Genomic DNA, 16,961 nt, shown 5'->3' with positions numbered 1-16,961 from the left:
CTGGAGGGCAGGAACCCCATCTGAGTCATTCGTGAATCCCAGTGTCTAACAAGGTACCTGCCTCCAGCAAGTGTCCAGTGACTACGTATTGAAAGGCTGCCCCACCTGGCAGAGGTTTCCGCAGCCCAGGAGGGCTTGGTTTCCATGGGGAAAGCTGGGTTTGACACCTGAGCTACTCCAGGCTGAGTCTGGCTGCCCTTCCTGTATCTGCATCTTCTTTTTTTACCAATGACATCAGCTCATAATCATCAGTGATTGGTCAATGATTGGCAGCAGTACAAGCCAGTTTCCCTATTGGTGGCTCAGACCTTAGTCAAGTGTGAGTTTCCCCAGCGTCATACCTCTGACCAATCCTCTTGTCCAGCTTGTTCACAGATGTACCCTCAGTGCCAAATAACCTCAAGCCAGTAACAGCCATCATTTGCTGAATCTATTATATGTACAGTATGTACTATAATATATGTACCAAGCATCCTGTATGCACTTAATACATGTATGGTGAATGAATGAGTGAATTCTTGCAGAGAATAACATCCCTTAGGAACAAAGACCTTATAATGCCTCTGTGCCTCAGTTTCCCCACATGTCCATGAGAGGTACTTGGAGGAGTGATTGACACATATATCAATAGGTGTTTGCTTTAAATAAGTCATGAATCAGGCTCTGTTTTAAGTGCTGTACTTATTTATATTCACTTATCCTCACAGCTGAGCTCCAAAAAACGTAAGTAATGTCTCCTAGGTCACATAGTCGGTACCAAGTGCAAATATTTTCATACCTTCCAGGACACATGTATTCCAGTCTATGGAACATGGTGACCATTTTCCCCAAAGGTCTTTCCATAGCACAGAATGCCCTGCCCCGGAGCCTATGGTCATAAGTAGTAGGTGAGTCCAGGGATCGTTTTCCCCCTGACTAAGAAACATCTCCGTGAATATAAAATGCTTAACACAGGACTTCCCTGGTGGCGCAGTGGATAAGAATCTGCCTGCCAATGCAGGGATACAGGTTCAATCCCTGATCCGGGAAGATTCCACTTGTGGCAGAACAGTGAAGCCCACGCACCACAACTACTGAAGCCTTCGTGCCTAGAGCCCATGCTCTGCCACAAGAGAAGCCTCCGCAGTGAGAAGCCCACGTGTTGCAACAAACAGTAGCCCTCGCTCACCACAGCTCGAGAAAGCCCGTGCGCAGCAATGAAGACCCAGCGCAGTTGAAATAAAAAAAAAAATGCTTAACAGGGTGCCCAGCACATAGTATGTCTTGTGATCATCATCCGTGTAACAGGCGCGGATCCTGCCCTGAGAATCCTCAGTGGGGGACTGGCCCCAGCCTCTGTCCAGGGCTCAGGCCTGACCCTCCTGAGTTTCCATCTCACGTTTCCAGAGTCTTCCTGGGGTGGGAAATCTCAGCGCACTGGTTTGTGCGAGAACTTGGCAATTTCCCCCTTCGGCACCCAAGTCCCTGGGCTGGTCTGCCTGCCCCACTTTGTGCTTTTGGAGGAAGCAGATCGTTTCCTCTTTAGTGGCTACATGATTTGAATAATCAAATATTTCCCCACTTGCCTATGGCCAGACAGAGCTCCGTGTGCAAGGCCTCCCGTTCGGGCTCCAGGGCGGGCATGCCCGCCTCCTGGGCCCACAGTTTGCTCTCCTTTGTGAGGCTGAGATGGATGGAAATCCCCATCCCTCTGGCTTTGCTGGGCAGGCCCCAGACAGTTCCCTTGACAGAGGCAGGACTGGTCTTGGGCTTTGTCACCTCGCTGTCTGGAGTGACTCCTTTTGGAGGAAGGGAGGACTGTCCTCCTTCAAGAAATTCACGCTGGAGTGGCCTTTTTTGTCAGCTGGGTGTGACCTCTTGGCACCTGTCGGTCTGTAGAAAGGAGGAAGCAGAGTCAGGAAGCGGGAAGATGGGTGCAGAACATTCGTTCATTCATTCAATGAACATTTCCTTAGCCCAGCTGCCTGCTTGGCCCAAGACTGGGTGCTGGAATTCACAGATGAGTCTGGTCTAGTGTTTCCTTCAAAGATCATCCAGTGTGTGAGGAGATGGTCATGTAAACAGAGTCCCGGGTGGTACAGGATGAAGGGAAGTTTAAGAGCTGTGGGACCAGAGGAGTCCACCTAACCAATCCTTGGGCGGAATGACCACAAATTCTGCAGGAGACAGCATCATTCTTTTTTTTTCTCCTTCCAGCAAATACTGAGGATCTTCTTTTTTTTTTTAAGCATCTTCTGTAGGCATGCAGAGCTCTAGGCAGAGATACAGGAGTGAACCACACTGTCCTCCCTCCTGGAGCTCCTCTGTAATGCAAAAGACAGACCATAAAGTGAAACTAGGTTTTATTTACAACAGTGTGCATATGTCAATCCCAGCCTTCCAATTTATCCCTCACCCCCCTTACCCTCTGGTAATCATAAATTTGTTCTACATCTGGGACTTCGTTTCTGTTTTATAAAGAAGTTCATCTGTGCCCTTTTTTTAGACTCCACATATAAATGAATGATATATGATATTTATCTTTCTTTGTCTGACTTCACTCGGTATGACAATCTCTAGGTCCATCCATGTATACACTACTATAAAGACCTACTATATAGTACAGGAGAAGGCAATGAATGGCAACCCACTCCAGTACTCTTGCCTGGACAATCCCATGGACGGAGGAGCCTGGTAGGCTGCAGTGCATGGGGTCGCTAAGAGTCATACACGACTGAGCGACTTCACTTTCACTTTTCACTTTCATGCATTGGAGAAGGAAATGGCAACCCACTCCAGTGTTCTTGCCTGGAGAATCCCAGGGATGGCAGAGCCTGGTGGGCTGCCGTCTATGGGATCGCACAGAATCGGACACGCCTGAAGCGACTTAGCAGCAGCATATAGTACAGGAAACTCTATTCAATATTCTGTAATGAGCTATGTGGGAAAAGAATCTAAAAAAGAGTAGATATATATGTATGTATAACTGACACGTGTATGTATAACTAATCAGAGTCGGACATGACTTAGCGATTGAGCACCCACACATAGTTGATTTACAATGTTGTGTTGCTGTACGCCTGAAACTAACACAACTACGTGTGTGTGTCTGCTCAACTGCTAAGTCATGTCCGACTCTGTGACTGTATGCCATGGGCTGTAGCCTGCCAGCGTCCTCTGTCCAGGGGATTTTCCAGGCAAGAATACTGGAATGGATTGCTATTTCCTCCTCCAGGGGATCTTCCCGAGCCAGGGATTAAACCCACGTCTCCTGCATTGGCAGGCAGATTCTTTGGCAGTTAGCCACCTGGGACTCTGTACTCCAATACAAATTAAAATGAAATAAAAATTCACAAATAAATAAGTAAATAATAATTAGGTTAATTTCAGCCAGTGATGAGCACTGTGAAGAGAGTAAACGGGATTGTGAGATAGTGAGGGACTGGGTTCAGAGGTGGTGACCTTTGACCTGAAGAAGGAGGCGTGAGCCAGGCACAGACCTGGGCGGTGGGGGATGAGTGTTCCAGACAGGGGGAACAGGAGGTGCAGAATCCCTGGTAAAGAGAGCAGAGCACAGAAGGTCAGAGTGGTGAGGGGAGGGGTCGGGAGATGACCTCAGAAGCTGGGCTTAGACAGAGCTTGCAGACCTCTGACCCTTCTCTGGGAGAATCAGCAGCACCTGCCAGGGCACATAGGTGGTGGGTGACCTGTTTGTTGGATGGCCTCTTAAAAACTTTTAAAGCAGGAACCTTTGGTGTTTGCCATACCAGTCCTCTCCAGGCACAGAGGGGGCAGCTGAGGCCCAGAGGGAGAGGGAAGGGGACCCTCCCAGATCTCAGAGGGAGACGATGGGACTCTCGTCTGGGTCCCCTAGCCTCCCACCAGTCTCTCTCCAATTGCCCACGCAGCCCCTCTAAATTAAGGCAACCACTTGTTAAACACTTCGTCTTTGCCCAGGAAGTTATCTATCTTGCTTCCTTTGACAGGAGGAAGGTGAGGCTCAGGGAGGTGACCTGGGTTCGATGTGGTTGACCCTGGGCAAGTGACTGAACCTCAGTTTACTCATAAAATGGGGACAGTAATAATCTCCCACTCACAAAACTGTTGAGCAGTCGGTGAGATACGACGGGTGTTGAGCTCTTTCTGCAGTGCTTGTCAAAATGCGAATATTTACCTAGCATTTTTATTTTAAGTTATTTTACGGACTCTGGGATCTTTCAGTGGAGTCATCACGACCCTTGTTCAAGCACGTGTGTCACTGGTTCATAGTGGCTCCCTTGTCTATTTTTTAAAATTAATTAATTTATTTTTGGCTGCGCTGGTTCTTTGTTGCTGCTCACGGTCTTTATTTAGTTGCAGCAAGCGGGGGCTACTCTTTGTTGAAGTACATGGGCTTCTCATTTCAGGGACTTCTCTTGTTGCAGAGCGTGGGCTCAATAGCTGTGATTTATGGGCTCAGCTGGGCTTCTGAGGCGGCGCAGTGGTAACGATCTGCCTGCCTGGGAGTGCAGGAGACTTGAGGTTCGATCCCTGGGTGGGGAGGATCCCTTGGAGAAGGAAATGGCCACCCACTGCAGTGTTCTTGCCTGGAAAATCCCATGGACAGAGGAGCCTGGAGGGCTACAATTCATGGGGTCACAGAGTCAGACACGACTAAATGCGTGCATGCAACACACACACACACGCACACACATGGGCTCAGTTGCCCGGTGGCATGTGGGATCTTCCCAGACCAGGAATCAAACCCGTTCCCCTTGCCTTGGCAGGCAGATTCTCAACTACTGAACCACCAGGTACGTCCCCGCTTGTCTATTTTATTATTAAAAATAAATTTAAAATGTCTATCAGCCATCATCCAATACCTTACATCTTCCTCTGGGCTCCTGCATCCTTCTCCCACCCACCTTTCTTCAGGTGGGATAACCACTCTCCTGAGTCTGGGCTTTCTCATTCTTTTGCTTTTTAAAAGTATTATTCTAAAATTTTGATAAATACTTCATTAGTAATTTTATCAGTATTGTCACATTTATATATATATAAAGTTTCTCATTCTCTTTGTCTTTTTTGATTAAAATTATAGATGTGTATGTTATATGTATCATATAAAAATATATATTTTACTTTATGAAAGTGTATCATGCTTTACATTATCTCCTTAGACTTGCTTTTCTCGTTCAATCTTATTGCCAAGGTTGATCCAATGTTGCATATAGCTATAATTCTTTTTTTTTTAAACTACTATGTAACATTCTACTGGGTAACTATTCTGCAATTTTTAAAAAGTTTTTATTTTATTGTTGGCTCCACCTCGCTGCTTGCAGATCTTAGTTTCCTGACTAGGAATTGAACCCAGGGCCTTGGCAGTAAAAACACCAAGTCCTAACCACTGGATTGCCTGGGAATGCCTGCCACAATTTTTTTTTAGTCAATTTCTTGTTGATCACATTTGGATCGCTTTCAGGTTTTTGGTAGTTTAGAAAAAGCACCTATGAGTATTCATATACCTGCTTTCTTTTCATGTATTTACTGTAGGCTGGGTCTTCATTTCTCTGCATGGACTTTCTCTCACGCCTTCTCTTGTGGACCTCGGGCTCTATGCACAGGCGCTTCAGTCACTGCAGCCCTTGGGCTCAGCGGTTGGGCCTTGAGGGCTCCAGAGCCGGGGCTCTGTAGTTGCTGGGTGATGTGTGGGATCTTCCAGGGCCAGGGATCGAACCAGTGTCCCTTGCACTGCAAGGTGGATTCCCCTTTTTTTTTTTTAAATCAAATGAATGCATATTTACTTATTATTTTTCCAACACTTTATGATAAAATTTTTCAAACACAGACAGCAGTTGAGAGAACTCCATAACGAAAGCCCCAGCCCCTGAGGGCCATCACTCTGCTGAGCCAGGTTCTGTTCTCCACGGAGCTGTCTGTCTCTCGTACCCATGCTTGGACAAAAAGTTCAGAAGTCGTTGGGCAAACAGGAAAGGGTGTGTGAGAGCTTGTAGCTGCTATAGTTACTCACGCCTCTCTGCTTTGAAGCCTTAACTTTTGTCTTCCTGCTCCATTATGTGGTGATGTGTGTTACTTTGCAGCAAGGCCTATTTTTAACCACTGGACCACCAGGGAAGCCCTGCTGTTTCCATTTTTAAATGTAGTCTTATTTCTTCTTGAGTCAGTTTTGGTATGTTATAAATATATGGACTTCTTTGGTGGCTCAGATGGTAAAGATTCTGCCTACAATGTGGGAGACCTGGGTTTGATTCCTGGCTTGGGAAGATCCCCTGGAGGAGGGCATGGCAACCCACTCCAGTATTCTTGCCTGGAGAATCCCATGGACAGAGGAGCCTGGCAGGCTACAGTCCATGGGGTTGCATATATTTATATATTTTTAGAAATGTATGCATTTAATCTACATTTTTATACTTATTGGCAAAGGTTGCTTACAGCATTTTCTTATTGTATTTCCCTTTTCCATAATAACTGTGTATTATCTCTTTCTCCCTCTCTTTATTTTTTAAAATTAATCTTGCCTCAAGTTTATCATCTTTTTTAAAGGACGAGTTTGTGGCTTTGATCTTCTCAACTTAATTTTTTTTTTTTCTGTTTTGTGATTTTGCTCTTTATAATCTCCTTTCATTTTGTTTGAGTTTCTGTTTTTTCTAATTTCCTTAATTGGAAACTTAGTTTATTGATTTTTAGCCTTTCTTTGCTGCATTGCACAATTTTTGATTTATCGTGTTTTATCATCAATTAGTATTAAGTAGTGTTTAATTTCTACTGTGACATTTCTCTGATGTATGAGTTATTTAGGAATTTTTTTGTAATCTCCAAGTATATGGAGGAATTGTTCGTTCTTTTGAAAACTGACTTCTAAGTTAATGGTCAGAGACTGTGGACTGTGTGAAGACCTGCTATCTAAAGTGTGAGACTTGTTCTGTGGCCTGGTGTGTGATGAATTCTTTGTTTGTGTGTTCCTGAAAAGAATGTGTGTGTACTTCGTTTCTCCTACTCTACTTTTTCATTACAACTTATGTTGTTTTTCTTTTAATATTTTATTATTTAAAAAAATTATTAGCTGCAGCTTTGCCTACAAAGACAAGATGAGCATTTTCTCATATCCCTTGGTCTCTCTCTTCCCTTTCAGCCCTTAGGCTCTTCAACCACTTGCCTTTGGGCCCCCATGACAGCACTTTAAAGTTGTCTAGATTTTTCAGTTTTAAGGTGTGTGTGTGTGTGTGTCTGTGCATGCGCTAAATAACTTCAGCCATGTCTGACTCTGTGATCCTATGGACTGTAGCTATATATATCTCTTACTCTTTTCTTTGATCTGGGAATTTTTTTTTAAATACCAAACTTTACTAAGTTATTTGCTCAGCTTTCATATATCTTTAGTATCATCTGAGGAATTTGTTTCTATTACTGAAGTATTAATAAATACTTCAAAAAAGTTTTGGGGGGTGTATAAACCTTTAACATTTGAATGGCAATTTAGCTAGATATAAAATTCTCAGTTCAGATTCTTTTCCTTTGATACTTTGGTTGATTCAGCTTGACACGTATTCCTTTGTAAGTGGTCTGTTTTTCTCTGGATTTGAGAATGTTTTTTTATGCTGATATTCACTCTAATATTTCTCAGTGTGCGTTTTTCATTATTCATCCTGTTTGGTGTATTTGGGGCCCCTTCAAATTGAGTTCTATCATGTTTCTTCAGTTCCAAGATTATCTTCATTATTTCTTCCAATATATCCTCCTTTGATTTATTTTCCTCTCCTGGGACTCTTAATATTTAGATGTTGGCAATTATATTTCATCTCTTTTTTTGTTGTTGTTGATATATAATTTCATTCAATAAAATGTACAGATCTTAAGTGTTCAGAGTAGTGGGTTTTTTTTAACTTTGTATTTTGTATTGGAATATAGCATAGTAACTGTAAAACTCACAGACTCGGACATGACTGAGGGACTGAACTGAACTGATAGCCAAATAACAATGTTGTGATCATTTCAGGTGAGCAGCAAAGGGACTCAGCCATATGTATGCATGTAGCCGTTGTTGTTGTGAGTCGCTCAGTCACGTCCAGTTCTTTGTAACCCCATGGACAGCACCATGACAACATTTCCTGTCCTTCACCATCCCCCAGAGTTTGCTCAAACTCACGTCCACTGAGTCAGTGATGCCATCCAACCATCTCATCCTCTGTCGTCCCCTTCTCCTCCTGCCTTCAGTCTTTCCCAGCATCAGGGTCTTTTCTAACGAGTTGGCTCTTCTCCTCTGGTGACCAAAGTATTGGAGCTTTAGCTTCAGCATCAGTCCTTCTAATTTTAGTATATGTGCTGCCAAAGTAAGCACATACATCAGTCCTTCTAATGCATATTCAGGACTGATTTCCTTTAGGATGGACTAATTTGATCTCCTTGCAAACCAAGGGACTCTCAAGAGTCTTCTCCAGCACCGCAGTTCAAAAGATCAATTCTTTGACGCTCAGCTTTCTTTATGGTCCAGCTCTCACATCCATACATGACTACTGGAAAAACCATAGCTTTGACTATACGGACCTTTGTTGGCAAAGTAATGTCTCTGCTTTATAATATGCTGCCTAGGTTTGTCATTGCTTTTCTCCCAAGGAGCAAGCATCTTTTAATTTCATGGCTGCAGTCACTATCTGCAGTGATTTTGGAGCCCAAGAAAATAAAGTCTGTCACTGTTTCCATCGTTTCCCCATCTATTAGCCATGAAGTGATGTGACAGGATGCCATGATCTTCATTTTCTGAATGTTGAGTTTTAAGCCAGCTTTTTCACTCTCCTCTTTCACCTTCATCAAGAGGCTCTTTAGTTCCTCTTTGCTTTCTACCATAAGGGTGGTGTCATCTGCATATCTGAGGTTTAGGATAATTCTCCCGGAAATTTTGATTCAAGTTTGTGCTTTATCCAGCCTGGCATTTTGCATGGTGTACTCTGCATATAAGTTAAATAAGCAGGGTGACAATACGTAGCCTTGACGAACTCCTTTCCCAATTTAGAACCAGTCTGTTGTTCCATGTCCGGTTCTAACTGTTGCTTCTTGACCTGCATGCAGATTTCCCAGGAGGCAGGTAAGGTGGTCTGGTATTCCCATCTCTTTAAGAATTTTCCACAATTTGTTGTGGTCTACACAGTGAAAGGCTTTAGCATAGTCAATGAAGCAGAAGTAGATGTTTTTCCAGAATTCTCTAGCTTTTTCTATGATCAATGGATGTTGGCAATTTGATCTCTGATTCCTCTGCCAAAAGAGAGCTACTGAGGCAACAAACACAGATAAATATCAAAAGCATTATGCTAAGTGAAAGAAGCTAGACATAGAAGAGTAACTGCTGTATGATTTCATTTATCTGAAGCTCTAGAAGAGGACCAATCTAATCTATGGGAAAAGGAATGGGAATAAGGATTGCAATTTGGGAGGAAAAATAGACTGGGAAGGAGTATGAGGGAACTCGATAGATAAGTTTTTTAAATTTTATTTTGGGGTTTTGTTTATAAGGTAATGTAATTGGTCAAAATACTACACTGACTGGGGGGGAAAGGTCGGTTTTCATTCCAATCCCAAAGAAGGGCAATGCCGAAGAATGTTTTCCTTTTTTTGAAATGGTTACCTCTCTTGCCCTTTGTGTGGGGTGGGGAGGAGTTAATAGTTTTACTGTGAACTTCACGTGTGCGTGCTCGTTCGTGTCCGACTCTTTGCCACTCCGTGGACCGTAGCCCACAGGCTCCTCTGTCCATGGGATTCTCCAGGCAAGAATACTGGAGTGGGCTGCCATTTCCTCCTCCAGAGAATCTTCCCAACCCAGGGATTGAACCTGTGTCTCCTGCATTGGGAAGTGGATTCTTTACCACTGAGCCACCTGGGAAGCATTGTCAACTTCAAGAGTTCTTTATTTCCTGGATACAAGTCTTTTGTAAGCTATGTGTATTGTGCATATTCTTTTCTATAATATGTCTTATCTATTCAGTTTCTTAGTGCTGTCTTTTTTTTTTAAGATTTGTTTATTTTTTGGCCGTGGTGGGCCTTTGTTGCTGCACACTGGGGCCGTTCTTTCTTATGGCTCTAGGCATGGAGGCTTCAGTAGGTATGGCTTATGGGCTTAGTTGCTCTGTGGCATGTGGGGTCTTTCTGAACCAGGCATGAAACTGGTGTCCCTTGCATTGTAAGGTGGATTCTTAACACTGGACTACCAGGGAAGCCCAATGCTATCTTTTGATGAGCAGAAATTTTAAATGTTGGATGAAGTCCAACTTATCAATTTTTTAAATGAAGTTAGGACTCCTTGTTTTACCCAGAGTCACAAAGATACCTGCTTATGTTATCTTCTAGAAGCTTTATGATTGTGGCTTTATTAATTTATTTTTAATTGAAGGATAATTGCTTTACAGTTCTGACTTTTATAATTAGGTTTATTATCCATTTCAAATTGATAGAGTAAGATTGGGGTTGGTGTTTAACTTTTAACCAATCTTTACCATTTCTTTCATATGTTCTATTTCTTCATTCTTCCTGGCTTCTTCCTAGAGATATTCCTCCATCTGATATCCCAGTTCCCTATTTCATTGCTCAGATGCTGTATCTGTTCTATAATTCATTCTACCTATTATATTTGCTGTTTCAACTGGTTTTTCATATAGAATATTTCCACCTGGGTCTTTTAACAATTTCTTATTCTCTTTTACTTCACAAATATCGTATTTCTTTCATGTGTTTCTAATGCTTGTTTTAGAATTCTTGTTTTAAAATCCATCTGTTGAACATGGCCAGTTCCAGTGGTATCTCCAATCAGTTTGTTTTTCTCTGGAAGCCGGTGTGCTCCCCCGATTCCCTGTTCTTTAACCCATGACCTCATTCCTCAGGGGAAGGGAACGTTCAGCTAGCCTGTCAGGTGCTGCATATTGGGGTAAAAATCCAAGTCTGACCCTGGTCTCTGTCAGCATCGGTGAGCCCAAGGAGAGGCCAGTCCCAGGGTGGAGACCCCCAGGTGCCAGAATCGCATAGTTCCTCCCTGGGTTTAGCATCACAACTCCCCCCACCCCCACCAAGTAACTAACTCCACGGGATTGAGCCTCACTTTCTCTTTTTTTAACTTTGTTTATTTTTGGCTGTGCTGAGTCTTCATTGCTGTGCACAGGGGTTTTCTAGTTGCGGCCCCTGGGGGCTCAGTAGTTGTGGCACATGGGTTTAGTTGCCCCGTGGCGTGTGGAATCTTCCCAGACCAGGGACTGAACCCTGAACCCACGTCCCTTGCATTGGCAGGCGGATTTTTACCCACTGGATTACCATGGAAGTCCTGAGCCTCACTTTCTGAGTGCTAGGAAGAAGCAGCCAGGGGAGGGGGCTGTCTGCCTAGGTCAGAATCCAGCAACCTCCAGGTCTGGAAGAGAAGGGCTGGTGGAGTGACTGTGTCAGCCTGTTAGTTCGCTCTTGATTTCTGCAATTCCTCAGTGCCTGCTCCGTGGCCCCTGATTTTACTCCAGCAGACACTTGGGCCGTCTGCCTGGGCCCTACCTGTTCAAATGAGAACGCTGGCCTTCATTTGTCTAGGGCAAGTGGGCATGTTTTGAGGGCAGGGGCTGGGACGGGGGATGGAGAGGTTGTGCTGGGGAAGTCTTGATGCAAAGAGTCAAGAGCAGAGCTCAAACTGTTTTCTGTTCTGTGATGTTCTCCATGCCCGCTCCAGGCCCTACCCCTTCTCCTGGCTGCTGCCTCCCCACCCCCTCACCCCTGCACCGGTTTAACGACCCCCTTCCGTCTCCCCAGGAGATTCGGCTTCCCTCCGCAAGTTCCTAGGCTTAGTGACGTTTTGCTCTATTGTTACTCTGCTGTTGATTTGCGGGGAAAGAGGCCCAGAGCCATATGTCTTCCCTCACTGTTTCAAGGGAAAGTACGTGCAGCACCCCACCGCATCGCCAGCCGGAGCACAAAACTTCAAAAGAAAAACAGCAGACTGACTCAGGATAGCACTGGAGTCAGCCACGTTGGGACAGAAAGACCAAGGATTTTTAATTAGCATGAGAAACATACAAAATAGATAAGGAAAGATATTGGCAACGTAAAACAGTATAAGAAACAGTATTAGAAAAGTGTTACACAATAGAAGGACCACGTGGAAATATGAAATTTGGTCTAATATGAAAAGTCAGCTTTATCATCTGTTCCTGCCCCAACCTTTGCAGGCAACTAGCAGCTCACTGTTCCCCCAAAAAAGGACTTTCGCCTCCAGACCTTCACATGTGCTGCTGTTCACTCTAATTAGTCTGTCTTCCCTGCACTTCTGCTGGAAAAATTCTGGTACATCCTCAAGATTCTTTCCCTGAAGGCCTCTCATGGGCAGTGTGATACTCACTGATAGCACGGGGTTCTAGAGTTGGAAACCAGGTGCCCGTCCTATTCTTCAGCTAACTGACTGTGTGACTTTGGGAAAGTCACACTACCTCTCTGGACCTTTAGGCCCCTGATGGGAAAAAAATGAGAGTATTGAGTTAGATTATTTTAGAGCCCCTTTTAGCTCTGACAAGCTGGTACAGTTGTTTCAGGAAGTGGGGGACCCCTTACAGGGTCCGAAAGTGGGCTCTTGTCTAACACTCTGGAATGAATTGTCTGAGGAGACACATGTGCTGACACGGCAAGAGACTTTATTGGGAACCCAGGAGGACTGCTCCGCTACGTGGCCTGCAGTCTCAGGTTTTATGGTGATGGGATGCGTTTCCAGGTTGTCTCTGGCCAACCATTTTAACTCAGAGTCCTTCCTGATGGTGCTCACATTGCTCAAGCCAAGATGGATTCCAACAAGGAGGACTCTGGAGGGTTAGTGGGATGCGTGACATGTCCTTTTGATCTTTTCCCAAGTTCTCCCAGCTGGTGGTGGCTCATTAGTTCCATGTTCCTTACCAGGACTTCCTGTCATAAAGTAACTTATGCAAAACAAATAGTTACTATGGTGCCTGGCCAGGGTGGGCAGTTTTTGGGTTTCCCCTAACAACTCCCTGCTGAGAGACTTCATTTCATACTCAAGGTCTTCTTGGGAACTGGGGCCGTGATCTCTTTCTTCTGTAACTGCTTCCAGCTGAGACGGCTGTAGTCCTGCTTCGTAGATAGAAGTCTCTCTCCACATGATCTGCATGTAGGTATTCTGTGCCCAAAACCCACACTCACCCTTGTGGTAACAGTTTAGCCTGAAACTAATTGACCCTGTCGGGGATGAGATGGAGGACAAAACAGGAGGCCTAACAGGACGGCCATCACCAGGCCCCAGAAAAGGAAGGCAAAATGTGGGTTGAGGGCTTCAGGGTGTGACTTTCTTCTGATTCGTTCCTGGTGAGGTAACAGGGCAGTGCTTCGGGTGTCTAACATCAGCCTGAAGGTACCCCCCACCCGGGTGGGGGCCCCAGTTCCCAAAGATATTGTTATGCGTGTTTGTTGAGTGGGCACCAGGGTCCTGCCCCCAGGCTGTGCCACCACTGGACTGCTCTTCCCCGTTCTCTGTCTCCTCCCTTCCCTCACCAGCAGCTGTTTGAGTCTGAGGAGAACTCAGGAAAGGCCCAGGAGGCTGAATGAAGCCTGTATCCTACAAGCGAGAAACAGAGGACACAGAAGGGGTCTGCGCTCCAAAGGCCCACAGAGTCCTGCTCAGTTTTAATTCAGGGAACCGGGCCACTACGGCTCTGGCAACTTCCCGTCAAAATGTGGCATGCTGCTGCCTCAATTTGAAGAATAGACTCTGAACTGTAAATTTTTCTGAGTTGCCAAGTCCTGGATCCAAGTCTTATATGATTAACACCTCAATCCCTTGGTCTGCCATGTTGATGTAACCGACCCAATTAAAGGTAGTTGGAGGAGTGACGACTGGAATTTTAATAGAGTAAATCTCATTTCTTTTCAGGAGAGTAAGCCTGAAACCCAGTCTGGACCTGGTATTTTGGGGAAACTCATCTAAGTAGGTTTTAACTTTAAATGTAATATTAACATATAGATAAAAGGTGCTATTGGTCATCATATGTATCTCTTCTTTTTGTTAGTGTTTGAGCTAAAGCAATTTCCTTGTCTAAAAATGTAATAGTTACAAGAGGAGACCTTTAAAAAGTAAGGTTGCAGTTACTAGCTGCCAGCAGACATTGTTTTGAGAACATCTGGTGGCATCCAAGTCTGACACAGCTCAGAAAACAATTTCTTAGCAATACAAGGACTAACCTTAAATTACGACTATAGTGTCATCTAGTTATTTCTTTGGATGTCTGAATCATAGTTACTCCATTTTTACTTTTAATTGTAATATTCTCCTTAATTGCCAAAGCAGATGTCACCATTAACGATGTTAGTATTTCTCTAGGTATGAGAAGATGCCAGAATCGGGACTCATAAAATCTTCTCCTGGGAATATCTCACTATTTGAAGACCTCTTCTTCCAGTCTTTCCCAGAGCACCAAGTGCCTCATTCCTGATCTCCACCCTGAACTACTTTCAAGAGGGTGTTGAAGGTCAGCAGCTGCAGTAATTTAATCTTTGTAGAGGTAGATGACAAGTGCCAATTTCCAGTCAGCAGATTCCCTTCATGGTCATAAATTTGACCATGGTTTGAGGGGGGCATTTCTTGACCGTTTTGTCCCCTGGTGCTGGGAATGCTTATTCCCAGGTCTGGCAAAGATTTCGTTGACAGACTACTCAGTGTGCTATTGGACTAGGCCTCATTAACAGTGCCCCAAAGCTCCAGAGCACCTGTCTTTACTAGCCTCTTATGATACAGGAAAATATTCCCTCTTGTTGCTTCTTCCCATATCTGGAGTTAGACACTGTTACAGTCATTGATCTCATATGGATCTACATGTCATCATTTTATCAGAGGCTCAGTCAAGCATTCGGTTATGTAGGAAATAGCAATTTTGTAAAACAGATAAAATACAAATAACATAGCTAGCAGTATTAGTAAAATCATAAGTAAGAATTAAGCCAAAACGTCCATTAGGTGCAGCCCAATATATTCTAGGTCATCTAATTTAGTCTATTCTGTACCAATACTTATCTTTCAAGGAAATTATATATTGGCATTGTCCATAAGGAAGATCCCCTGGAGGAGGGCATGGCAACCCACTCCAATATTCTTGCCTGGAGAATCCCATGGACAGAGGAGCCTGGCGGGCTACAGTCCATACACCCCAAAGAGTTGGACGCGACTGAAGTAACTGAGCATGCATTGTCCATAAGGCACACAGTCCAGTTCCTAGTGTTATTCGACTGATTATCCTTAGTATGATTTAATTGTTCCCAACATAGAGGAAACTTTAAACCTAAATTACCATAGCCTGGTGTTTTCTACATAAATACATCCCATAATTGTGGGAGATATTATTCCTTGGCTGAAACTTTGCTTGTTGGTCTGATTGAGCTTGAGTCACAGAAGGAAACTCATATTTCTGGCCAGAGTCAGAGTAGGCATTATTAACTGACCAGGTGAGAGGATTCTACCCAGTAATATCAGTAGTGACCTGAACAGGACCGGTGGTGCACACGTCGCTCAGCCAAAAGGGATTCCATCGAGGAGGATTCTGAGAGGCTGGTAGGACACGTGGCGTCTCCTTTTGACCTTTCCCGAATTCTTCTGGTTGGTGGTGACTTGTTAGTTCTGTGTTCCTTACCAGGAAGTGTTGTAAAATAACTCACAAAAATGGTTTCTATGGTGCCTGGCCGAGGTGAGCGGTTACAGTCAGTGTTTCCTCTTATACAGTGGTTAAGAATGAAGGTTCTAGTCTTAGTTAATCTCTGTGTTTCAATGAGTCGCTAGTTCAGCTCGTGAAACCTCATTTACTAACCTAGCATAACGGTTAAGAGCTTACACTTCGGGCTTGGGACAGTTTGGGTTCATAATCCCAACTCTGCCACTTGTCTGCTCTGTTGACCATAGGCAAGTTACTTAGTCTCTATGCTTTCTCCCCAACTTCTGTCCAATAAGGTTGATCCTAAGAGTGCCTACCTCAGGGTGCAGGAGCCGAATGAATGCAGCTGTCACTGTGCTGATGGTGGTGGTTCACCATCACGCAGACCTTTCTTCATTCCAGTCCATAAAATCTTGATGTATGTCTGCCAGCTCTATCTAACTTTTAAAAAATTCTACCCAATATTATTGCCTAACAGATACTCTCCATTGCATCTCACCTTTAAAACAGCCTTGCAAAATCAGGATGTTTTAAAACAACCTTGCAAAATGAGAATCTGTAACCCTGTCTTACAGATAAGGAAACTGCAGCCTCAGACATAAAATCACTTTCAAAGCCGTACCGCCAGGACTTAACCTTGTATCCAGCTTCTCCAAGGCCAAGGCCTTTCCACTATGCCTCATATTCAGAAAGATTAGTCTGGGGTTTGGGAGCTTATTGAACAAATCCAGATGGGAAAGCTTGGTGAGAACTCCCCCTCCCCCTTCCACATGTACGCCAGCTGTCTGCCTGCCCTAGGCCTTCCACAAGATGTCTTTTGTAGGTTTCATGCAAATACAGGTTTTGTGATGGGCCAGAAGTTAATTGAGGAGACAGAACGAGGGTGGGTTGGACAATTAGTGGCTCAAGTGACCTGAGATAGGGAGCCAGAGGGGCTCTGGAAAAGAGAGCAATAGTCTTGGAGGACATGGAGTCACTTAAGAGGAGAACTGAGATTCAGCAAGCCCGGAGCTGACTCTGGAGAGTGAGGCCAGTGGAAACAGGCGGTTCCAGACTGTGGCACCGGGGCTGACCCTAGCCCTGCCGTTTACTCTTGCAGGTTTGAACATGTAGCTTTACCTCTCAGAGGCTGCAAAAGGGCTGCTAGTAACCTTTCGTAAGGGAGAAGTATCCGTGTACCAGAATCTCAGCTCTGCGGCCGGTTAGATTGGCATGCGTGGACTTTATTTAGTCCTGAAGTCTCGGATTCCTTATTTGCAGTTCTCAGCTGTGTGGGGTTATTGCAAGGCTCCAGTGAAATGATTTCCTGGTGAGTCCTTC

General features: G+C 44.4%; 1 protein-coding gene across 3 annotated transcripts in view; it reads left to right on the top strand.

Moving 5' to 3' along the window:
- ALPL (alkaline phosphatase, biomineralization associated) overlaps positions 1-16,961 on the top strand; it is a 66,165-nt gene that overhangs the window by 13,954 nt on the left and 35,250 nt on the right. Inside the window, exons 1-3 of one of the 3 annotated variants that reach the window (XM_081574687.1) lie at positions 13,007-13,114; positions 13,874-13,927; positions 14,321-14,468. The exons of the other annotated variants lie outside the window; for them this stretch is intronic. The gene's annotated coding sequence lies outside the window, so the exon portion shown is untranslated. Of the gene's footprint in view, positions 1-13,006; positions 13,115-13,873; positions 13,928-14,320; positions 14,469-16,961 lie in introns of those variants that run through there. 3 annotated transcript variants of the gene reach the window in all.

Source organism: Giraffa tippelskirchi, chromosome 3 (genome assembly GCF_054371585.1).
Source record: "Giraffa tippelskirchi isolate mGirTip1 chromosome 3, T2T-mGirTip1v1.2.pri, whole genome shotgun sequence".
Taxonomy (NCBI): domain Eukaryota; kingdom Metazoa; phylum Chordata; class Mammalia; order Artiodactyla; family Giraffidae; genus Giraffa; species Giraffa tippelskirchi.
The sequence above is the reverse complement of the archived record's forward strand: the minus strand, read 5'-3'. Positions and strand labels throughout refer to the sequence as shown.